The following is a 26038-nucleotide window of genomic DNA, read 5'->3' as shown; positions in this document are numbered from 1 at the left end:
GCAGGTAAGCGCATGGTCCCTCCTGCTAGCCCTCAATGTCTACGTGTATTTAACCTTGAGAGGTGGGCAACGACGCCAGGGGTGGGGTGTACACCCTGATGGTACTTTGGATTCCGTGTATCGTGCCCACCCCCCAAGATCCTATATGTATGTGTAATGAGAGTGTGAGTAATATGAATGTCTAAGTTGTGGGATAAGATTGAGGCAGAGGCAGCCAGAAGGGGACAGAGGGGGGGTAGCCTCCTCTGCACCCTGGTGACATACCCCTACTCCAAGGTCCTGCATGTGTGGGTGGTTGTGGTGGAGCGGGAAGAGGGAGGCAGCTGGAGATGGGGAGGGAAGGAAGGGAGGGGCAAGTGACCCCTCCCTGGGGCCAGCTCCCCCGCAGACCCCAGTAGGCACCCCCATACTCCGCGACCCGCCAGGGAAAGGGGGCCCAGGCCCATCCAGACCGGGGCCCAGTGCAGCAGCGCCTCCCGGCCCCACAGAGCCCGGGACAGTCCACCCAACCCCACCACAGAGAAAACTGCACCCACCCCACCATCCACTCATCTTCCAGACTACATAAGACAATAAACACCCAGGCTGAGATCTTCCTCCACCTCTCCTGTATCTCCCCCTCCTGCAGAGAGAGCTCCCGAGGAGAGGAAAGCTCCTGCAAGATGTGACAATCTCCCCCACCAGTTGAAGAGCCCCCCAGGTGGCTCGATGCACCGGCGGCACCCTGCTCCAGGGCTGGGCCCCCATGCACCCACCCGCCCACAACCCCGGCAACACACCAACCAGGACCCAAGCCCCCGAGGCCCGGCCCGGGCCCCAGCCCAGAGACGGAGCGCCCCCAGAACCTCACGCCCATCCCGGACCTACCCAGGGGCAGCCAGGCTACCAGGTCAGTAACCCACGTCCGTCAGCACAGACCCTCCCCTAGCCCCGCTGCATGCAGCCGCGAGGAAACAGTCACCTGAGAGCCAACAGAGCCCCTAACCGGACATGACCGCTACCCCGGGTTGAGCCCCCCAAGGAAGATGCCTCCGGGGAACCCCCCGACGCCCTAAGCCTGTCCCTACCCCCACACCAATCACAACAGTGAAGGCGGGACCAAACTATGACCCCCCACCCCCACTAGGTGATGGAGCTGATCAAAGGAGCCCAGAGCAATTGATCTGATGTGGTGGCAGAGGCTGTATCAAGACTAATGTAATCTAATAGATCTTGTTTTAACATATGGCATAGAAACTGAACATTTAACAGGGTTTCCTGAAAACCCTCTCCTGTCTGATCATTTCCTGATAACATTTACATTTACAATAATTGATTACACAGCGGTGGAGAGACTTTATCAAAGTAGATGTCTTTCTGAAAGCGCTGTAACTAAGTTTAAGAATATAATCCACCCACTGTTATCATCTTCAATGCCCTGTACCAACATAGAGCAGAGCAGCTATCTGAACGCTACCCCAACAGAGGTCGATTATCTTGTTAATAATTTCACCTCCTCACTACGTACGACTCTGGATACTGTAGCTCCTGTGAAAACTAAGGTCTCTAATCAGAAGTACCTGACTCCGTGGTATAATTCTCAAACACGTACCCTAAAGCAGATGACTCGTAAGCTGGAGAGGAAATGGCGTGTCACAAATTTAGAGGATCATCATTTAGCCTGGAGAAATAGTTTGCTGCTTTATAAGAAAGCCCTCCGCAAAGCCAGAACATCGTACTATTCATCACTGATTGAAGAAAATAAGAACAACCCCAGGTTTCTCTTCAGCACTGTAGCCAGGCTGACAAAAAGTCAGAGCTCTTTTGAGCCAACAATCCCTTTAACGTTAACTAGTAATGACTTCATGAACTTCTTCACAAATAAAATTTTTATCATTAGAGAAAAAATTACCAATAATCATCCCACAGATGTAATATTATCTACAGCTACTCTTAGTACCATTGATGTTAAGTTAGACTCTTTTTCTCTAATTGATCTTTCTGAGTAAACTTCAATAATTACTTCCTCCAAACCATCAACATGTCTTTTAGACCCCATTCCTACAAAACTGCTCAAAGAAGTCCTGCCATTAATTAATTCTTTGATCTTAAATATGATCAACCTATCTCTAATGATCGGCTATGTACCACAGGCCTTCAAGCTAGCTGTAGTCAAACCTTTACTCAAAAAGCCATCTCTAGACCCAGCAGTCTTAGCTAATTATAGGCCAATCTCCAACCTTCCTTTCATATCAAAAATCCTTGAAAGAGTAGTTGTCAAACAGCTAACAGATCATCTGCAGAGGAATGGTTTATTTGAAGAGTTTCAGTCAGGTTTCAGAGCTCATCACAGCACAGAAACAGCTTTAGTGAAGGTTACAAATGATCTTCTTATGGCCTCTGACAGTGGACTCATCTCTGTGCTTGTCCTGCTAGACCTTAGTGCAGTATTCGATACTGTCGACCATAATATCCTATTAGAGCGATTAGAACATGCTGTAGGTATTACAGGTACTGCACTGCAGTGGTTTGTATCATATCTATCTAATAGACTCCAATTTGTGCATGTAAATGGAGAGTCCTCTTCACACACTGAGGTTAATTATGGAGTTCCACAGGGTTCAGTGCTAGGACCAATTCTGTTTACATTATACATGCTTCCCTTAGGCAGTATCATTAGAAGACATAGCATACATTTTCACTGCTATGCAGATGACACCCAGCTCTATCTGTCCATGAAGCCAGATAACACACACCAATTAGTTAAACTGCAGGAATGTCTTAAAGACATAAAGACCTGGATGGCCGCTAACTTTCTGCTTCTTAATTCAGATAAAACTGAGGTTATTGTACTCGGCCCTGAAAATCTTAGAAATATGGTATCTAACCAGATTCTTACTCTGGATGGCATTACCTTGGCCTCCAGTAACGCTGTGAGGAACCTTGGAGTCATTTTTGACCAGGACATGTCCTTCAATGCACATATTAAACAAATATGTAAGACTGCGTTCTTCCATTTGCGCAACATCTCTAAAATTAGAAATATCCTGTCTCAGAGTGACGCTGAAAACCTAGTTCATGCATTTATTACTTCCAGGCTGGACTACTGTAATTCATTATTATCAGGATGTCCAAAAAACTCGCTGAAAAGCCTTCAGCTAATCCAAAATGCTGCAGCAAGAGTACTGACAGGCACTAGAAAGAGAGAGCAGATTTCTCCTGTTTTGGCTTCCGTTCATTGGCTTCCTGTTAAATCCAGAATTGAATTCAAAATCCTGCTCCTCACATACAAGGTCTTAAATAATCAGGCCCCATTTTATCTTAATGACCTTGTAGTACCATATCACCCTATTAGAGCACTTCGCTCTCGCTCTGCAGGCCTACTTGTTGTTCCTAGAGTATTTAAAAGTAGAATGGGAGGGAGAGCCTTCAGTTTTCAGGCCCCTCTTCTGTGGAACCAGCTTCCAGTTTGGATTCAGGAGACAGACACTATCTCTACTTTCAAGATTAGGCTTAAAACTTTCCTTTTTGCTAAAGCATATAGTTAGGGCTGGACCAGGTGACCCTGAATCCTCCCTTAGTTATGCTGCAATAGACATAGGCTGCCGGGGGATTCCCATGATGCATTGAGTTTTTCCTTTCCAGTCACCTTTCTCGCTCACTATGTATTAACAGACCTCTCTGCATTGAATCATATCTGTTATTAACCTCTGTCTCTCTTCCACAGCATGTCTTTATCCTGTCTTCCTTCTCTCACCCCAACCGGTCGCAGCAGATGGCCGCCCCTCCCTGAGCCTGGTTCTGCCGGAGGTTTCTTCCTGTTAAAAGGGAGTTTTTCCTTCCCACTGTTGCCAAAGTGCTTGCTCATAGGGGGTCATATGATTGTTGGGTTTTTCTCTGTATCTATGAAGCGCCTTGAGGCGACTTATGTTGTGATTTGGCGCTATATAAATAAAATTGAATTGAATTGAATTAATAGATAATTTCTATATTGGTTAGAATTAAGATTATTTTTTATTTTTCCAGTTCATGAGGACTGTTTTCTTGGCTATGCATAGGGCAGTGAAAACCATATGGGCGATATTCTTTTCTGAAGTGACATTATCTAAGCTGCCCAACAAACACACTAAGGGGGAAGTTGGAATGTTACATTTCAGACACTTTGATAAGTCTTCACATATCTCGCGCCAAAACTTCTGAACTGGTGGACAGAACCAAAGAGTGTGGATATAATTGTCCGGTGAATTGGTTTGGCAGTGTGAGCAGTTGTTGGTAGACGTAAAGCCCATCTTGAACATCCGATGACCTGTATAGTGCACTCTATGTAATATTTTGTATTGAATTAATTGAAGACTGGGATTTCTAATTAGATGAAAGGTTTTTAAGCAAATCTGAGACCAGAAATTTAGGTCTAAGTTAACTGATAAATCCGCTTCCCATTTTGCAATAGGAAGTGATATTGATTCATCTGTTTTAGAAAGCATTCTGTATATTTTGGATAGTAATTTGGGGGTTTTAAGAGTAAGAAATTGAACCACACTTGGTGGTGTTTGTAGTTCAACTTGACCCGGTTTAAATTTCTTTTTTACTATGGATTTAATTTGTTGATATTCTAAAAATCTTTTCTTGTTGATCCCATATTGTGTAACTAGTCCGTCAAATGAGATAAATTCTGTTCCTTCTAGTATATGTTCTAAATATTTGATTCCTTTACCACTCCAATCTGAAAAGTTTATCATATTATTGTTTTGTAATATGTCAGGGTTGTTCCAGATAGGTGTACGTTTGCATGGGATTAATGAAGACGCCGTCAATTTTAGAAACTCCCACCATGCTGTCAGAGAAGAGCTGATGTTGATGCTTTTAAAGCATTCATGTCGTTGGATGTTTGAGCTGATAAATGGTAGGTCTGAGATCTCTAGATTATTGCAAAGTGCTTGTTCTACATCTAGCCAAGGTTCATCTAAAAGGGTATGTTTTAGCCATCCTGAGATAAACTGAAGCCTGTTGGCTAAGAAGTAGTGCTGAAAGTTAGGCAGTTCTAGTCCTCCTTTATCCTTGGTCTTTTGTAGTGTTTTTAAGCTTATACGTGGGGGTTTATTTTTCCAAAGGAATTTGGACATACATGAATCTAGCGATCTGAACCAATCTTGTGGCGGTTTAGTTGGGATCATTGAGAATAAATAATTTATTTTTGGTAAGACCATCATTTTTATAGCGGCAACCCTTCCCATGAGTGATATGGGTAGACATTTCCACCTAGCCAGATCATCTTCTACCTTCTTTAAAAGTGGGATATGGTTTAATTTAGTTAGATCTGCAAGCTTGGGAGAAACATTAATACCTAAATATTTTATATTTCCCGATTGCAGTGGTGTAGAAGAGGAATTATGGAGGGAGCAATTAATCGGTAGAACTGTAGATTTTGACCAGTTAATTGAGTAATCTGATATTCTTGCAAAAGAGTTTATCAATTCAATCACCCCAGAGATATTGGTTTGTGAATTTTGGAGAAAGAGTAACACATCATCCGCATAAAGGCTGATTTTATGTTCCACGTTCTTGCATTTTATGCCCTTAATTACTGAATTCTGTCTAATTGCTGCTGCTAGTGGTTCAATAAAAATTGCAAACAGTGAAGGGGAGAGTGGGCATCCCTGCCTGGTGCCCCTCAAGAGACAGAAGCTGGAGGATGTTTGGTCATTTGTTCTAACACAAGCTGTTGGGGAATTATATAATATTTTTAACCAGTTTATGAAAGAGGATCCAAAACCAAATTTGTGTAAAGTTGCAAATAGAAATTTCCAGTTAACTCTGTCAAATGCTTTTTCTGCGTCTAAAGAGAATATTGTAGTTTCTAGGTTTTTACTGTATGAGTAGTCTATCAAATTAAGTAATCTACGTGTATTTGTTGATGAGTGCCTACCTTTTCTGAAACCAGTTTGGTCAGGATGAATTAAGAGGGGGGTTATTTTCTCCAGTCTCTTTGAGAGAGCTTTGCAGATTATTTTAAGGTCTACATTTATAAGGGATATTGGACGATAGCCTGAGGGATATACAGGGTCTTTGCCTGGTTTTAGCAGGAGATTAATGTTTGCAGAATTCATATTTGATGGAAGTCTGCCCTTTTCTTTAATTTCCAACAACGTTCTGTAGAAAACTGGTGCTAGAATCGACCAGAATCCTTTGTAGAATTCTGCAGGAAAGCCGTCTGGACCTGGAGCCTTATTATTGGGCATACTTATCAGGGCTTCCTGGAGTTCACCTGGGCCAATCAAGAGCTGGAGGCCATGTTGCGTTGTGTCGCATCATCGAACCAAGTGACCTGGAGCGAGCAGTTGGCCTGGGTGGAGTATGCCCACAACGCAAGCACGTCATCAGCAACTGGACTCTCGCCCTTCTCGCCCGGAGGCTCCCGTTAGAGGGGGGGTACTGTCACGGTCGGAAGGCTCTTTCCGGACGACCCTGCTTGTGTTTATGTTTTCTGTGTGTGTGTTTGCTTCTCCCTCCCTCGTAAGAACAAGATCCGGGCCATCAACACGTACGCCCTGCCCGTGATCAGGTACCCTGCTGGGGTAATAGGCTGGCCAAAGGAGGAGATAGAAGCCACTGACATAAAGACAAGAAAGCTCCTTACCATGCATGGAGGGTTTCACCCCAAGTCCAGCACCCTGAGGCTGTACGCTAAGCGGAAGGAAGGGGGCCGGGGACTGGTGAGTGTCAGCACCACAGTCCAGGATGAGACAACGAACATCCAAGAATACATTGGGAAGATGGCCCCAACTGACCGAGTGCTCAGTGAATACCTCAGGCAGCAGAAACCCAAGAAAGAGGAGGGAGACGAGGAACCATCATGGAAGGACAGGCCCCTGCACGGTATGTACCACCGGCAGATAGAGGAGGTGGCTGATATCCAGAAATCCTACCAGTGGCTGGACAAAGCTGGACTGAAAGACAGCACAGAGGCACTAATCATGGCAGCACAGGAACAAGCTCTGAGCACAAGATCCATAGAGGCTGGGGTCTATCACACCAGGCAAGACCCCAGGTGCAGGCTGTGTAAAGATGCCCCAGAGACAATCCAGCACATAACAGCAGGGTGCAAGATGCTAGCAGGCAAGGCATACATGGAACGCCATAACCAAGTGGCTGGCATAGTGTACAGGAACATCTGTGTCGAGTATAATCTGGAAGTCCCGAGGTCAAAATGGGAGATGCCCCCAAGGGTGGTGGAGAATGACCGAGCTAAGATCCTGTGGGACTTCCAGATACAGACGGACAAAATGGTGGTGGCTAACCAACCGGACATAGTGGTGGTAGACAAACAGAAGAAGACGGCCGTAGTGATCGATGTAGCGGTTCCGAATGACAGCAATATCAGGAAGAAGGAACACGAGAAGCTGGAGAAATACCAAGGGCTCAGAGAAGAGCTCGAGAGGATGTGGAGGGTGAAGGTAACGGTGGTCCCCGTGGTAATCGGAGCACTAGGTGCGGTGACTCCCAAGCTAGGCGAGTGGCTCCAGCAGATCCCGGGAACAACATCGGAGATCTCTGTCCAGAAGAGCGCAGTCCTGGGAACAGCTAAGATACTGCGCAGGACCCTCAAGCTCCCAGGCCTCTGGTAGAGGACCCAAGCTTGAAGGATAAACCGCCCGCAGGGGCGTGCTGGATGGTTTTTTTTTTTTTAATATATATATATATATATATATATATATATATATATATATATATATATATATATATTTTTTTTTTTTTTTTTTTTTTTTTTCCCCCCCCGTGACAGTGATGGGGATTTTTAAAGTCTAAAAGTCAAATTATAGTACAAATATATGTGTATCTATTGGTATCATTTGACTGGTTCTCAACAGTAATACATTGGAATAGTTTTATAGTGATTGTTTTATACTTTCTGTTCTACACTACAGGATACTCTAGTGCACACAACTGAAGTCACACAATTTATTTTTTTCATATTTTGCATGCAAGGAGCCAGACTTTCTTGCAATTCTTAATCTGGAATCTGGTCTTGTGTGACAATAGCTTCATTGGTGGCGTGCAATTTAGCTTGAACCTTTTTTTTTTTTTTTACCTTTTTGCTTAGTTCTACAACAAAGTATGAGAAATCTTTTCATTTCAGCTGCTCTAAATGCCCTTTTTTAAGGTGTGGCCAGAGTTTCTTTCATGAGTTGCACTCAACCCCTTAGTTCCAGTGAATTAACTCTTAATGCTTTGGCATACCAAGAGATTTTGGACCATTTCATGCTTTTTGTGGAAACAATTTGGGAATGGCCCCTTCCTGTTCCAACATGGCAGTGCACTAATGCACAAAACAAGCTCTATAAAAACATTGATGAGGCAGTTTAGTGTGGAAAAACCTGACCTCTACCCGACAGAATGACATGACATATGAAAACCTCACCTCTCCACATGCACCTGCTTTTTTTTCTTGATCTTAGTTCTACTCCTCCCTCTATACATGTGCAATGTTTTGTTGTTTTTTTTTTTTTTACAAACGAGTGAAAGTATTGCAGACACAATGCAGAGGCATGTCAAGATGTGTGGTGAATAGCACAGAAAGAAATATTCTTCCAGTAAACACATACCCTGTCATCAAATGTATTATGAGACTAGAAATCTTTTGGTGTCCCGATGCGTCATACTGATGTTATAACAGTTCACAGGATGGTCTTCATTGTCTGCAAGGAAAAGCAGCACCTGTGCTAAAGTTAGGTTTAAAATCCGCTCCAGTTATGCAACAATGGTTCGAAGTTTTTTTTAGTGAGTGAGAATGTGTTCAAAGGTTTTAAAAAAAAAAGTTTACTTCCCGTCCCTTACTTTATTGTTCCCTGTCAAAATTGACTGGTCGTCTTAAATTAGCACAAAAACGATTTTTCACGACCAAATTTTTTATATTATTTAATATTCAGCATTCTTTAACTGTGAACAATGTCTCAAAGTAGTGTTTAACATAAATTTATAGAATTAGAAATGAAATAACGTCAATGAAAAAACACGAATATGCACTGAAAATAAATGGAAAACCAAAGACCAAACTCAGCATGAAGTGCTATGATTCACATAAATAAAAATAAAATAAAATGGATGAAACTTTGCATTACCTTATCAAGGCAGTCAATGCCTCCTTTGTTCTTGTTGTAGTCCTGGATCATAAGGGGCTTTCTGTCCTCTGTGGTGCTGATAGGGACAACTTTGTATAGCGTGCTCAGCAGGATGACACTTCTATTCTTCTTTGGAACATTTGACACAAGAGTTTGTGTGTCAGTGAAACCAAATTTTGATGAGAGTGCCTCTCGTTCTCTGGCTGATACCAGTGCAGGGGGAAGTTCAGGCTTGTTCTTTCTCACTGTCCCTACCATGGTGAGCTTTCTTTTTAGCAGCTTCTGACCAAGAGCATATGATGTGAAGAAGTTGTCACATGTGATATTACGCCCCTGGAGACCGGTTGTCACGTCCAGCACAACACACATGCCCTGGTTTCCTTCTGCCCTTCCAGTACTGGGTTTCCCTGTGTAGACCTGCATATTCCAGGCATAGCTGCAGATCTTTATACCACATTTCCCTGGTTCTCTTGGAATGTACACATTGAAGGAACAGCGACCGCTGAAAGGAACCAGGCAATCATCAACTGTCACCTCAGGGCCTGGATTGTACATAAGTGGTAGGCGCTCCACCACCTGTCCTAAATGTTTATGACTGAAGGGAAAACTGTGTCTAATTAGGTGTCTAATTAGACACTGTCTAATTAGATGAAAATTGTTTTAGGTTTTACCAAAATAGTACCTGTTTGTCATTTCACCAGAGGACGGGTCATGCATCTCTGTTATCAAATCGAATAATTCTTGAAAGGACATGAAACTGTTGTAAGGACATAGTTGCCTGGAATATAGGCCTGCCAAACTCTGCATCCCAGAGACTTTTTAGAGGCTCATTGTTTAAGCGATATACTCCTGCTAAAATCAACAGACCTATGTAGGCTTGGAGGTCTACCAAGTCGATTTCTCTCCGGGTGTCCCCAAACACACGCTTCCCTTCCAGGTGTGTCATCTCCAGTATAATTCTCTCAATGGACTCTGATAAAAAAAAGAGTTGGGAGTCGGACTTGAAGTCAACCACACGAGATATCGCATGCTGTGTTGGTCCTGGTGTCATCTTTATGATGTTTTCCACTCCCGCTCTACTTCCTTTGTCTTGGGGGGGATGAAGACCAGAGCAAGTGTCCACTCTTGGACTGGAATGTCTCCTCAGGTGCCTGTTCTTCAGGTGCCTCTCCCTCTCCATCTGTTGGTCAGAGTCCTCAAAGTCTGGATCAAAATCTATCTCTGCTCTATCTCTGTTTCAATTTCAGTACCCTCTTCATCATGTCCAAAACCCGGACCAGAACCTCTTCGACAGTCAGTCGCCAACTCATTGTGCTCAGAGTAAAAGGAGTGCAAGGCAAACACCAAGCTATATATATGGTCTGTGTGAAGATGATACATTGATTAGTCTGGATGGTGTGATTCACGTGGGGGGATAGTGAAATCATTGAAAGAGTATAGTGGAAACGGAAGCGCAAATACAAAAATTGAGCGAGAGGGGCTGCTATTGTGTGTGTGTATGGATAATAGCAAACACTGAAATATATTTTTTGCATGCAGCAATGAATTTTGTTCACTCAAATTCAGCTTTTCTTCGCTCACAATAAATTTCTCCTCAAAATGCAACACTTGCACCTGCAAACTTTTTTTTCTTGCACTCCAAATATTTTTACGTGCGCTCAGAATAGTGGCACAAAAATAACCCCATAGACAGCTTGCTGAAGAACTCGAGTTTCTTCTCCCCCCTCCATGCTGTCAGACACTTGAAAGTGACCCGCGCGTGCTTCTCAGCCAATCACAGCGGTACAGACACCCAGCCTTCCATTTCCATTAAACTCTTTCATTCACATAAATTATTCTCTTGCATACATATATTTTCTTCACACATGAATGCATTCTCTTCTTACATACATGTATTATTTGTGAGATTAAATGCAGTAGGAATGCATAAATGAAAATGCATGTATGTTAGAGTGAAAATTTGTAAATATGTACATTAAAATACATGTATAAGAGAGCACAATATTGCAATGTGTGTGTTAAATATGTGTAAACATGAGAATAAAAATATCTAAATATAAAAATTTAAATAAAAACTATGTGAGAGTAAAAGTATATGTGTGTGAAAGAAGAATGTATGTGTGTGAGAGTGACAATACGTGTGTCTGACAGAAGAATGTATGTATGTGAGAGTGAAAGAATGAATTTTGGCTTGTACGGCCCCTCATATATATACGAGGGGCCGTACAAGCCAAAATTCATTCATAGGGTAAGTCCTCATCATTATCCCATAGCGGTTCAGGTAATCTCTCAGGGCCTTGGAAGGGTGGCCATGTAGAGTCTACCTCATCAATGTTGGGAGAGTCGCCGAAATACAAAAAATCTTCCCCGTTGTCAGTGTCCATAGTCCACAGTTGTGGTGGTGAGGGGGGTGTGCTCCACTCTGACACTGGTGAATACGGTGCGTCTTCACTCCAATCTTCAAATGTAGGGTTCGTGGCTGGATCTTCAGAGACTAAAGATTGCTCAGTATCCCTGGTACCAAGTACCAAATATGTACCAAGTTCTGTCACTCTGATGGTTGATTGAGCAGAAGGGCTGGAAGATGCCATTTTCATGGAGAATTTCAAGCCCAACAGATGGGAATTACCGTTCTTTTCCAAAGTTGCAGCTGCTAGAGACACAGTGGCCAACTCTACGGTTTTTGAAAATTGCTACCACTCCTACCCGCACCCTTTAAGATCAACCCACTTCCAGATCACGCCCCCTTCTGTTATTTTAAAAAGAAGACCGCCGTCTCATTCCTTCAAACCTTTTTTTTTTTTAGGTTGGAGGTGAGCTTCACTCCCTCCAAGAAATCTACAGGAAGCGGGAAGGAAAAAGCGGGAAGGATCATCAAGGACTCCAGTCATCCCAGCCATAAACTGTTCAGACTACTTCCATCAGGAAGGAGGTTCTGCAGCATCCGGTCCCAAACCAGCAGACTGAGAGACAGCTTTTTCCACCACGCCATCAGAATGCTGAACACTTTATAGACACCTCACCTTCACTACTGGAACTTCAACAGTATGCACTCCACACTGTATATAATGCCACTTGTTTTGCACAATATCCAACTACCAACCTCTGTATATTTTATATATTGTTTACTCTATTTAATTTGTAAAATATGTACACACACACACACACACACACACACACACACACACACACACACAAAAAAAAAAAAAAAAAACACATTTAGTATACACATCCAGTAATGCATACACTCTTATACAGGGAGTGCAGAATTATTAGGCAAATGAGTATTTTGTCCACATAATCCTCTTCATGCATGTTGTCTTACTGCAACCTGTATAGGCTCGAAAGCCTACTACCAATTAAGCATATTAGGTGATGTGCATCTCCGTAATGAGAAGGGGTGTGGTCTAATGACATCAACACCCTATATCAGGTGTGCATAATTATTGGGCAACGTCCTTTCCTTTGGCAAAATGGGTCAAAAGAAGGACTTGACAGGCTCAGAAAAGTCAAAAATAGTGAGATATCTTGCAGAGGGATGCAGCAGTCTCAAAATTGCAAAGCTTCTGAAGCGTGATCATCGAACAATCAAGCGTTTCATTCAAAATAGTCAACAGGGTCGCAAGAAGCGTGTGGAAAAACCAAGGCACCAAATAACTGCCCATGAACTGAGAAAAGTCAAGCGTGCAGCTGCCAAGATGCCACTTGCCACCAGTTTGGCCATATTTCAGAGCTGCAACATCACTGGAGTGCCCAAAAGCACAAGGTGTGCAATACTCAGAGACATGGCCAAGGTAAGAAAGGCTGAAAGACGACCACCACTGAACAAGACACACAAGCTGAAACGTCAAGACTGGGCCAAGAAATATCTCAAGACTGATTTTTCTAAGGTTTTATGGACTGATGAAATGAGAGTGAGTCTTGATGGGCCAGATGGATGGCCTTTTCGGGTTGAGGATGGAGTCAAGCTCAACTCCCAGTCCTACTGCCAGTTTCTGGAAGACACCTTCTTCAAGCAGTGGTACAGGAAGAAGTCTGCATCCTTCAAGAAAAACATGATTTTCATGCAGGACAATGCTCCATCACACGCGTCCAAGTACTCCACAGCGTGGCTGGCAAGAAAGGGTATAAAAGAAGAAAAACTAATGACATGGCCTCCTTGTTCACCTGATCTGTACCCCATTGAGAACCTGTGGTCCATCATCAAATGTGAGATTTACAAGGAGGGAAAACAGTACACCTCTCTGAACAGTGTCTGGGAGGCTGTGGTTGCTGCTGCACGCAATGTTGATGGTGAACAGATCAAAACACTGACAGAATCCATGGCAGGCTTTTGAGTGTCCTTGCAAAGAAAGGTGGCTATATTGGTCGCTGATTTGTTTTTGTTTTGTTTTTGAATGTCAGAAATGTATATTTGTGAATGAGGAGATGTTATATTGGTTTCACTGGTAAAAATAAATAATTGAAATGGGTATATATTTGTTTTTTGTTAAGTTGCCTAATAATTATGCACAGTAATAGTCACCTGCACACACAGATATCCCCCTAAAATAGCTAAAACTAAAATCAAACTAAAAACTACTTCCAAAAACATTCAGCTTTGATATTAATGAGTTTTTTCGGTTCATTGAGAACATGGTTGTTGTTCAATAATAAAATTATTCCTCAAAAATACAACTTGCCTAATAATTCTGCACTCCCTGTATTGTCCATATATTTATTACTCTCAGATTTAGCCATTCTTATATTTTTTTGTTTTATGTTATTGTATTTTTTGCACACTTCTGTTGCTTGTGAAGCTCGCACACAAGAATTTCTCTCGCATGTACTGTACCAGTGTACCTTCACATGTGATGTGACAATAAAAGTGATTTGATATTGTCCTTGAAACATTGGAATTTCATAAATGCACGAATGGCTTGGCGCGCAAAAGAATAACGTCACAACAATGTGATTGGTCACTTGCGATGTTGAACCTCATGTTCTGTTCATTCCTCCGTTCTCTGCAATAAATCACCAGTCCTCACCTACCTGCAAGTCCTGCGTTTGAGTTCTTTCTTCCTCGCCTCCAAACACAACCCCTGACAATTCTTCATTCAGAAATGAAATTCCAAAAGTATCTGAGGTGAGTTTATAATCGGGGGGGCCCTCCCCGAGCCACACAACACCCGTAGAAGGCTGACTCGAGCTCCTGCTCATGCTTAGCCTCCTGCCTCACCCTCTCCTTGGGGAAGGCACAAACTGCGAACTGCTGATACCAAGCCGAGTCTGCTGGGTCCATGTTCTGTACTTCTGTCATGTGATGTGTGCAGCAGGAGAGAAGGACCCAATGTGCGGACTCCAGGACGCAAAAAGTGTATTCCAAAAACAGCTTTATTGCTGAAGATAAAATAACTAATCTGAAAATACCAATAAACTAAACAGGCAGGCTGGCAAATGGACAACAGAGTGTGGGATGAGGGAGATCACGACACAGACTGAAGAAAACACGGGGCTTAAATACACAGAGTGAGCAATCAGGGAATGGGAGACAGGTGGGAAACACAGCTGGGACAAATCAGGGCTAACGAGACAAGGGAAGCAAAACCAGATACATTAACATGAGACACGGACATTCAAAGTAAAAACAGGAAACATAACACAGAGACGTGGACTTGACAAGGGGATACAGCTGACAGGGGAGACAGCAACTATGGAACACAGAGACATAAACCATAGGACAGAGAACTCTAAGGAACCAAAAGACTAGAAATTATAAATAATATCAAAGTTCAATAATAATGTAAAACTGAAAACTCTGGGTCGACAACCCAGGCACCCCAACATTAAAAGCTCTGCGTTTCACCTAAATTTTTTTGTTTGACTTGTACCATCCAAACTGTAAAGGAAAAGATTTGTTTATGGTCCAGTGTTGAATACCTATAAAGGCTACAACATAGTGTATATACACTATCCTCCTAAGACCCGAAGTCTTTCATGGCATGCATTTTTAATTTCTCTTTGATATTTGGGCTTATTGGGACCCGATGAATGTAAAAACCAAGAATTACCAGATTCTTTTTTTTTTTTACCTGATTTTTGTTTCAGAGAAAAAAATAATACCACATAAGAGGAAATTCACTTCGATAGAACAGTGGCAGTGTAATGTCCTCGTAAGTGGATATCAGGTCCTTGTAGAGCGAAATTTAGTATTTTGGTCTACACCAGGGGTGTCCAAACTTTTTTCACTGAGGGCCACATACATAAAAATATAGGAGGGGCTAGGCCTTCCACTCTTAGTGAAACTGTGGTCTCCATCTGTCATATACTGGGTTGCCTGTGCCGAGCTGGTGGGCGTTGCGGCTTTACGCCACCATGACATGCTTTGCGGCAGGGCTGTCAATGTGCAGTTCCTCTCTTAGCTGCCACACCCATTGTTGTGCTGTTATAACCCATGCTGGATACACGTTCAATAAAGCAGCAACATAAGAAAGCTACCGAGTGGTCATTCTACATGGTGTCAGAAGCGACCCGGACCATCGCCAGAATAACGCCATAAGGGAGAAAACAACAGTGTCATGGTCCTGGGCCATGTTGGCCCAGTATTCTTAGTTTTCTTGTATGTTTGTATTTTGTTCCCTATGTAGGCCATGTTTCCTGAGTTGCCCTGTTGTGTTGTTCCCTAAGTGTTTTCCCTTCGTGGCTTTTACCCCCTGTGTGCCCCTCTGTGTATTTGTGAGCCCTCGTCTCCCTTTGTGGTTGTTCCATGTTTCCCCAGCCCGTTATGTCTGTGTTTTCCCCGTGCTCTCTCTCCTCCTGTCTGAACCTCTGTACTTCCTGTTTGACTCTGCCCGTCTCCCGTCAGTGTTATGTTCACCCCGCCCTGTCTCGTTATGGTTATCTGTGTCAGCTGTGTTCCCCGTGTGTTCCCACTTTCCTCGTTAACCCTCTGTGTATTTCTGTCTGCGTCTCCCTCTGTTCGGCGTCGTGTTCTCCCTCATTGTTGTGTGGATTCCCTGCGTCTCCCTACGAATGTTAGTTTATTGATTCCCAGTTTAGTTAAGTTCTGTATTTCCTATGTTCTGCCTGTCAGCAATAAAGCTGCTTTTGAGTTCATCCCTGTGTTTGTGAATCTTGCGATTGGGTCCTCCTCCCGCCTGCCACACAGCCGTATCATGACAAACAGAATGGCTTAGTTTAATCCCCCGACAAGCTTCCCCTTCGATAAGCAGACGGAATGGCCCGACTGGAAACAGCGTTTCGAGCGCTACAGGATCGCAACGAAACTCCACAAAGACGAAGGACAAGTACAGGTGAGCTGCCTAATCTACGCGATGGGAAATGAAGCAGAGAACATTTACAAGTTACTCACCTTCGCCGCCGATGAAAGTCGTGATGACTTCGCCGTCGTAATGAGGAAGTTCGACGAGTATTTTTTCCCGCAGAGGAACATTATACATGAGAGAGCATGTTTTCACCAGCGTGTCCAGCGGCCAGGCGAAATGGCAGAGAGTTTTATCTGAGCCCTGTATGACCTCTCAGAGCACTGAGTTTGGTGCATGTAAAGAGGAAAATATCCGCGATTGTATTGTGGTCGGGATACGAGACAAGGACCTCTCCCGCAGGCTACAGCTGATGAAGGACCTCACATTGGCGCAAACGACCCAGATCGTCAGACAGTCAGAGGAGGTCGCAGCGCAGGTCAGCTTGCAGAGAGATGCGGGAGACTCAGTACAGGAGGTACGGGATAAGCAGAAAAGCATGGATGGAAATCACAACAAAAACAGCGAGGCAGGCTACCCGCGGAAAAAAATGGGCGGGGCGTGACAAGAAATGCGGTAAATGTGGGAAGACACAGCATGCCAGGGATGAAAATGTGAACAAAATCTGTTTGCCATGGCTGCCGAAAAATTGGACACTGGGCCAGGGTGTGTCGTAACACCAGATCAGTGAATGAGAGACAGAGAAAAGCGAGCAGGCCTCATATTTTCTAGGCTCAGTGTCACGGTTCTGGGTCCTTTGGACCCAGTATTTTGAGTTTATTATGTTTTGGTTCACTTTTGCATCATGGATTATTCTTTGTTTCTCTGGTACTTTGTGTTTCAGTTATCTTGGTGTTTTGGATTGTTTCTCATTCTCTTGTTGTGATGTTTATTATTATTATTATTATTATTAGAGTTTCATGTTTCTATTATCCATGTTTTAGGAATGGTGGTTTCATGTATAGTTCAGTTCCATGTTTCATTTTCTGTCTCTGTGTTGAGTCCATGTCTCTGAGTTGTGATTCATGTTTCCTGTTTTATTGTGAAAGTCTTTGTCTTATGTTAGTGTGTGCAGCTTTGTTCCCCGTGTCTCGTTAGCCCTGATCTCTCCCAGCTGTGTCTCCCTTCTGTGGCCCATTTCCTCATTACTACCCTGTGTATTTAAGCCCTGTGTTTTCCCATGCCCAGTGTCGCGTCGTACCCACAGATTATGCCTGTGTGTCCTTGGTCTCAGTGTTCCATCCTCACTTCATGTTTGTTTTCCTGCCAGCAATAAAGCTGAGGTTTTTGAGTTACATTCCGTTTTCCGAGTCCTGCATTTGGATCCTCATCTCTGCCTGCCCGCACACAGAGCCCTGACACTCAGTGTGTAATGCAAAAGGAAATAGCGAAGCATGGACTGTTGTGGAGCAGGGAAATTATTTTACTGCTATTGTTGAATAATCATCATTATTACCATTGCATTAATAATATAATCTGGAGTTTATATTGCGTTTAGAGGTTTAAACAGTGTGTCTTTCAGAAAGGCTAAAAGTAACAGGACAGGAAACAGGCTTGGAGAGTTTTGCAGAAGTGGAAGTTATTTTGAGCAGCAGGCTAAGACGAGGCTTTAACAATGTAACAGATAGCTTTAAGAAGGCCTTAAGCAGTTATGACTATTTTATACACAATGCATATCTGTGCTTATTAAAGAGTTGGAGCTCGGTCAATTAATTGGGGGTCGGAAGCTTTGTTCGGCGCGATGTTCGGACAATCTATTGTGCAAGTGACTTGGAGCCATAGAAGGAATTGCAATACATGCTTACAAAACACTTATATATCAGATCATTTTATATTAAGGTTTTAGTAGAGGTTCTTGGTTAAAACATTTATTTAGTAGAAGACATACACATAGTCCCAGTGAGCTTCTGGTCTAGTGAAAGGTCAGAAGTGCAACAGGTGAATTGAGAAAGAGCATTTGAGGACGAGACACAGACAGTAGGTGAAGAGGTGACACAAAGAGCATGTGAGGTCAACACATACACACACATTAGTTAGATTTATTTAGAGGAGAGATTAGTCATGTCTCGGCAAGAAAGAGGAACAATTCACTTTAAGACAAGAACGGAAAGTACCAGCCATGAAAATAGAAGATGATCTTCTGGGGTAAAAGCCAGAAGATCATCTTGTATAAATCTATGTATAAAATGTATCTGTGACGCATGAAGGGGCGTCAGTAAATCAAACCCTGATGCTATAAAATATCTGTTCATGTTTTGATTGAGTTGAGGACTACTGGCTGTCTGCGTACAGAGTGTCTTCCCACACGTGTGTTCATTAAAATCATTGTTGGACCAAGAGCTTCTGGACCATGGGTGGTTTGTACTCTCCCTCCTCAATTGTGAACCTTAACATTGCAGTTACTGCTAGACTCTGCCCCAATAGAATTTAAGATTGACACAGGAGCAGATGTCACTATCATAAATGAAGACACGTTCCACACACTTGCTCATAAGAGAACAGTAGAGCCTTCTAATCTCCCTCTAGATAGCCCCGGAGGAGAGCTGTTATGTCTCGGCTACTTAAAGGCCACAATAAGTTATAAAGGCAAAGACTACCTATCCAAGGTGTATGTGGTTCGTGGACGCAGAGTTAGCAACCTTCTCAGCCGCTTCTCGTCAGTGCAGATGAACCTGGTGAGAAGAACTGATGAAGCAACAATCACTGCCACCAGGAACCAACCACTTTACGGTGAACACGGAACACTAAAAACTGAACTAGTCAAAATTCAGTTAAGGGACAATGCTGTGCCTTTCCCCATGCTGCAGAAAGTGAAGGAGGAACTACAAAGAATGGAGAACCATGGTGTCATTGAGAGGGTGACCCAACCTACCAAATGGTGTGCCCCAATGGTGCCTGTCTTGAAGAAGAACACAGCAAGGGCCAGGATCTGCGTTGATCTGACAAAACTGAATAAGTCTGTCAAAAGAGAGCGCTATATCTTGCCTACCCCTGAGGAAACCATGTCCAGGTTGAGTGGGGCAACGGTCTTCTCCTCGCTGGATGCAGCCAGTGGATTTTGGCAGATCCCGTTGCATCACGAGAGTTGCAAACTAACAACATTCATCATGCCATTTGGCAGGTATTGCTTTAAGAGGCTGCCCTTTGGGATAACAAGTGCACTAGAGATCTTTCAGTGAAAGATGTTGGAGACCTTAGAGGGGCTTGAAGGTGTGGAGGTCTTTATGGATGACATCCTGGTCTATGGGGCCACAATGGAACAACACGACACCCGACTTGAGAAGGTGCTGCAGCGCATTGAGTTAGCCGGATTGAAGCTCAACCGAGAGAAGTGCTCCTTCAGACAGAGCTAGCTTCGCTTCCTAGGGCACCTGATCGACTATTCTGGGGTCAGGCCAGACCCTGAGAAAGTGAACGCCATTCTTCAGCTGCCGTCACCAGAAAATGTGCAGAGCTTAAACGTATCCTAGGAATGGTTAATTACCTGGGCAGATATATTCCTGCTCTTGCCACAGTATGCCAGCCACTGCTTAAAAGCAAAAACAGTTGGACCTGGGGTCACCCACAGCAGGCAGCCTTCGAGAACATTAAGAGAGCGTTTACATCAGCACCTGTTCTTGCCTTCTATGATGTCAACAGACTCACAGCCGTATCTGCCGATGCCAGTAGCTACGGGCTTGGGGCTGTGCTGCTTCAGCTTCATGGCGCACAGTGGAAACCTGGTGCCTACTGTTCTAGACGCCTCACGGAGGCTGAAACACGCTACACACGAATCGAAAAGGAGTGTTTGGCAAGTGTTTGGGCCTGTGAAAAGTTTGATAAGTATCTATGTGGCTTAGATTGCTTCATGCTTGAGACTGACCATAGACCTTTGGTGCCCCTGGTCAACAGCCGGGACCTTGACAATGTTCCATTGAGGTGTCAACGCCTCCTGATGAGGCTCATGAGGTACAAGCCGGAGGCCGTCTATGTCCCTGGCAAAACGCTTGTCATCGCCGATACGTTGTCACGGACAGAGATGGGCAGTAACGCGTTACTTGTAACGCATTACTGTAATCTGATTACTTTTTTCAAGTAACGAGTAAAGTAAGGGATTACTATTGCAAAAACGGTAATTAGATTAACGTTACTTTCCCGTAGGAACGCTGCGTCACTGCGTTCCTAAAACCGTGATTTTTTGCGAGAATGTCTCACGACAGTAACGTAAGCGATTGCGCCGTTATTGACAACAACTGTGTGCAGATCAACAATGGATCACATATCGAGTGCGGGAGAGAGTATGAGCGTGCAGCGTTTAAAGCGTGGAAGTACTGACCTTACTTTGAGTTTGATTCCATAAAAAGTGACAAAAACATTAGCGTCTATCGTGCGTGGGAAGAAAACTTATTTTTACAGCGAAAAAAACCCCCTAAACTTCCAAGCAAGCACCGAGTGTGCAACGACGTAATGGGAAATTCACAGAGAAACTCGCGGATTCTTCCATTGACTGCGGCACACCTGCACCAGGGTAAACCTCCGCCTACCGCAGTCCTGCTTTACAGGTGAAAATAGAGCAACAGGACCGCTGAGTCTTTGACTTTATTTATTTTCTGCTGTGTTTTACTTGCATCTATTTGAAAGACTGAGTGTAAACACAAAAAATATTTTATTTTATGTGCTGGAATGTGTAGAAAATAGGTTTAAATGTTAAACTAATTTATTCAAGTCAGAGAATGTTGCTTATAGTTTAATTTTTACTTGATGCATAAAGTTAAAAGATTAGAACTGATAAAACAAGTTAAAAAAAAGAGACTTTAGAAAAAAAACAGCATACAGATTTGAGTGCTGACTTGGCTGAAAGAATTAAAGATGTAAGAAAACAACTAAGCATATGTCTGTGAAGGTTCTCAGTCATCCAGGTCATCGTAGTCAAAGGAGCTTGCAAAGAAAAGTAATTAATAATAAGTAATTAGGACCCTACACCACCGGGCAGAACATGTTCCCTCTAAGTCTGAAGGAAAAAAGAAGGAACACACACATGTAAAGGAAGCACTCAAAATGTGCGGCTATCCTAAATGGGCGTTCTTAAAGTCAGCAAAGAGGCACAGAAAAGAAGACCAGACACCAGCGAGGGAGGATAAGAAGGACAGATGCAACAACATTGTCATCCCCTATGTAGCCGGTGTATCAGAAAAACTCAGGAGAGCTTTCTCCAAGCATGACATCCCAGTGCATTTCAGACCCAGCAACACGCTCAGACAAAAACTGGTTCACCCGAAAGACAAAACGCCAAAACACAGACTTAACAATGTGGTGTATGCTGTACAGTGCAGCGAGGAATGCCCAGACCTCTACATTGGAGAGACCAAACAGCCACTTCACAAGCGCATGGCACAACACAGAAGAGCCACCTCCACAGGACAAGACTCAGCAGTCCATCTGCATCTTAAGGATAAAGGACACTCTTTCGAGGATGCCAATGTTCACATTTTGGACAGAGAGGACAGATGGTTTGAAAGAGGAGTGAAAGAAGCCATCTATGTCCACTGTGAGCGACCATCTTTGAACAGAGGCGGTGGTTTACGACACCAACTCTCTGCCATCTATAATCCAGTTTTGAGATCCCTTCCCAGACGCCTTAACGCCCACTCACATCCTGGGCCATCTGATCTCAGGAATTCGCATGATAAGGTGGGGCCAGGTTTCACAATGAACTCACCCGAAACTCGGGCTGATTGGGACCCACACCCAGTTTCACACCTTGTCTCAGGCGATTAGAGGATCATCAGGGGGTCCTTTTGTCCCCCTGTGGGGGGTCACTCCCACTAGGTTTATATCTGGGACTCTCCACCATTTGACCTTAGAACTGAAGAAGCTTCTCGGATGAGAGGTGAAACGTCTTCAAGTAACTTAAAGAAGTCCAGACGCTTTTCTTTGCAAGCTCCTTTGAAAACAACTAAGCGATCTGTCTATGGAGGAAATAGAAAAGGTTAGGGTATAATAGTTCCTTTCTAACCAAAACATAGTATTTGTCCCAAAGGATCGTATTTGTATGGAGTAATAGTATTTCTTCTAAATCATAGTATTTCAATCAAATCTCAGTAGTTGTGTTAAAATGCAGTATTATTGCCAAATCATAGTACTTGTGCCAAATCATAGTATTTGTTGCACATCATAGTATTGGAACCAAAACATAGTATTTGTCCCAAAGGGTCATACTTGTATGGAGTAATAGTATTTCTTCTAAATCATAGTATTTCAATCAAATCTCAGTAGTTGTGTTAAAATGCAGTATTATTGCCAAATCATAGTATTTGTACCCAATCATAGTATTTTTGCCATGTCATCGTATTTGTGCTGAATCATGGTATTTTTGCCAAATCGTGGTATTTGTGCCCAATTAATAATTCTGCTCTGTTATAGTATTACTACTAAGTTGTAGAATATCTGTTATGTTATAGCGTATCTGCGGAATATAGTATGTGTGCCAAATCATAGTATTTATATCAAATCACAGTATTTGTGCTAAAACAAAGTATTTCTGCCATATTGTGGTATTTGTGCAAGAACATTGAACTGTTATGTTATAGTATTACTACTAAGTCATAGTATTTCTGCGTTGTTATAGTATTTGTGCTAAAACGTAGTATCTCTGCCAAGTCATAGAATTACTGCAATTTCATAGTTTTTTTTAGGAAATCTGTTATGTTATAGTATTACTACTCAGTCATAGTATTTCTGCCAAATCATAGTATTTGTGTGAATTTGTATACTGTAATATCACTGTATTATGTAGTGGCTAAGTAGGGGCTGTTTATTAAGTGCATCAGTGTAAATAGGTCATCTCTTGTGTTGGAGTGCCCTCTTGTGGCGCCTTTTGGGTAGTGCCTTAATAAACGTGAACCCTGTAAAAAGTGGCAGAAAAAGTTAGCAGAAATACTATGTTTAAACTTTAAAAAAATTCTGCTATTTCTGCTAATGTTTGTTATGACTTTTGACCATTGAAATCAATGTGGTCACTGATTTTGCATGCAGGGGTGAGCTGTGTTTTAACTCAGTGAGATGAGCAGCCGTTCTCGGAGTGGGAGGCTCAAATCCCGCTTGTGGCAACAATATTTTCAGTTCACAGTTGAACTTTTTAAACTCTTTTTAAGTTTTAGCTTCTTCACCCATTTTCAACACAAATTCCAGCTCTTTCAGCAAAAACCTCTTTTCAGCAGAATTCTGCTCATTCAACTCTTTTCAGCAGAAATTCTGCTGACTGAACTCTTTTCAGCAGGAATTCTGCTGATTCCCCTCTTTTCAGCAAAGTTTTCAGCCTTTTCACCTCTTATCAGCACAATTCTCAGCCGCTTCTGCTCATTTCAGCACAATTGTCAGTCTCTCCACCTCTTCTTTGTGAGAATCAGTTTGGCTCAGTGAGATGAGTAGTTGCCTTGAGACCAGAAAGGCCAGGTTCGAATCCTGCTCAGGGCAACATTTTTTTTCAACTTTTTCAGCTTTTTTCTGCAGACATCTTCAGCGTTAAGGCATCCACACAGCATTTTCGCAGGAAATGCAAATTTTTCTAGTATTCAATTCAATTTCAATTCAATTTTATTTATATAGCGCCAAATCACAACAAAAGTCGCCTCAAGGCGCTTCATAAATATACAATCAACGCCCACACTTCCCCCTTTAGCGTTCTCATGGTGTTCTCTACTACATCTTCCTTACAACAACAACACACACAGGGCGCACTGCACTATAGGGTGCGCCGCACTTTTTGAAGAAAATCTAAGACTTTTATGTGCGCCTTATAGTCGTGAAAATACGGTATATTGCTTTTCATTGTTCAGGTGTACATTTTGGGCTGTACAGTGTAACCATATGTTGAAAAGCGTTATTAAAATAAAAATTTTTAGTGTTGTACCCTACTGAAGGCATTATGTTAATACTTCCCAGATTCATCTTTGGAAGTAAGGTCCGTATGCTTCCCCCACATTTATCATTATCGGTAGGTGAAATGAGAACATGTTCCTTCTATTGTAAACTTGTTATGAGGCAATGACTATGTTATTTTACAAGCCGAGCAATAACAAATAATCACACACACATAAAAGCAACAAACACAATTTTCTTATACAAAATAACTAAAATAACTAATAATTTAAGTGACTTAAATATATAAAGTACATTCCAGGGTACATCTATGTCAGAAACGATTAAGATGGGTGGCTAATATGTATTCCATCATCCAGCTGGGGCCTTTCGTGCATGTTCTCCCCGTATTTGCCTGTTCTGTTTGGGTATTCTGGCTTCCTCCCCCAAAAGATATACATAGTAGGGTTAGGTTAACTGGTGATTCTAATTTGCCCATAGGTGTGAAAGTGAGTGCAAACTGTTATCTGTTCCTCTGTGATATCCCTGTGACAGACTGGCAATCTGTCCAGGGTTAACCCCGCCTCTTGTCCTATGATAACTGGCATATGCTCCAAATCCCCCACAACCCTGATAAGGATAAGCAAGAATGGATCGACGGAAAATTGGCATTCGGAAAAAGAACACAAATCAAACACACTGCTCTCAGGCACATCTGTTTATTTAAAGCCTTGTTCAATCTTTATTATGGAAAGGTATGACTTGTCTTGAAAGGTATACTTGAAAGGTATCCAGTATGACTATCAAATGTATTCAATAACCCTTTAGCAACAAACCTCTATACTTTTCTTTTTTTTTTTCATGAACAAGTTACAGGGGATTATGACTGCACTTTGGATTTTACATTGTATTTTCTATTATTTTGGAGGCAAAATGTATATAAGCAGGGCTGGACTGGGACAAAAAATCAGCCCGGGCATTTTGACTAGAGACCGGCCCACCAGGTATTATAGGAAAAACCATAAAGCCTTAGAATGAAAACAAACGTTGTTGTGACAGTGATGTACGCTGTCTTGTTGGTACATATGTATCAATCTAATAAACTTAAACCTACACCATCCTCCCTATTCTGGTATTCTAAACAGTACTTAGCCGAAACCCAAAGGCTGCTTGGTTGAGTTAACTTCCTGAACTATCTACAACATATGGTGGAAACCTGAAATTAAGACAGAGAAGACTAGAGGTGAGACATGATCATTACTGAATATTAAAAATAATAAATGACAGATTTAGTGATATTTTCATAAACTATTTATTTACCACATCAATAAACAGCATGGCAGGGCAAAATATTTTTTCTAACATGGCAACCTTTTAAAAGTGAAAGGCGACAGAAAGACAGGTGAGAAAGAATAAAACTTAACTGACTTTTTGATGGGATTTTACACAAAGTACTAGTACAGTATCTAGAAAATGTGGGAAAATACTGGTATCATGTACAGTACTTTCTTCTGAAGAAATTATGTTGGGACCCTGAAAAAAAACTTACTATGTACAATAATGGATTTCTATAAATTTGATATCAGATGAAAACTTTGGTTGTAAGATTCGGATAATTATTTGTTAAAAGCTAGAAATTTTAAATGAGAATAAGAGAGAAAAGTATTTCTTTGTGCCCCCCTTTCCCTGTTAATGCTCTACCTGGCCCCATGGCAAAACTTTGGTAGACCCGCCCCTGCACAGTTAACAGCTGTCAGCTACATAGAAAAGGATCCTGGTGTAAGTTGTCTCTCAGAAACAGTTCATGGCTTTCCTTCAACTCATTCATGTCAGCCAAAAGGTAAACCAGTTTCTCCATCA

At 42.6% G+C, this 26038-nt stretch overlaps 1 protein-coding gene across 1 annotated transcript in view; it reads right to left on the bottom strand.

Annotated features, from left to right (window-relative positions):
• Positions 1-26038, bottom strand: part of LOC308384236 (uncharacterized protein) — a 352712-nt gene that overhangs the window by 256384 nt on the left and 70290 nt on the right. The window lies entirely within an intron of this gene.

Source organism: Rhamphochromis sp. 'chilingali' (genome assembly GCF_963969265.1).
Source record: "Rhamphochromis sp. 'chilingali' genome assembly, chromosome: 17".
NCBI classification, from domain to species: domain Eukaryota; kingdom Metazoa; phylum Chordata; class Actinopteri; order Cichliformes; family Cichlidae; genus Rhamphochromis; species Rhamphochromis sp. 'chilingali'.
The sequence above is the reverse complement of the archived record's forward strand: the minus strand, read 5'-3'. Positions and strand labels throughout refer to the sequence as shown.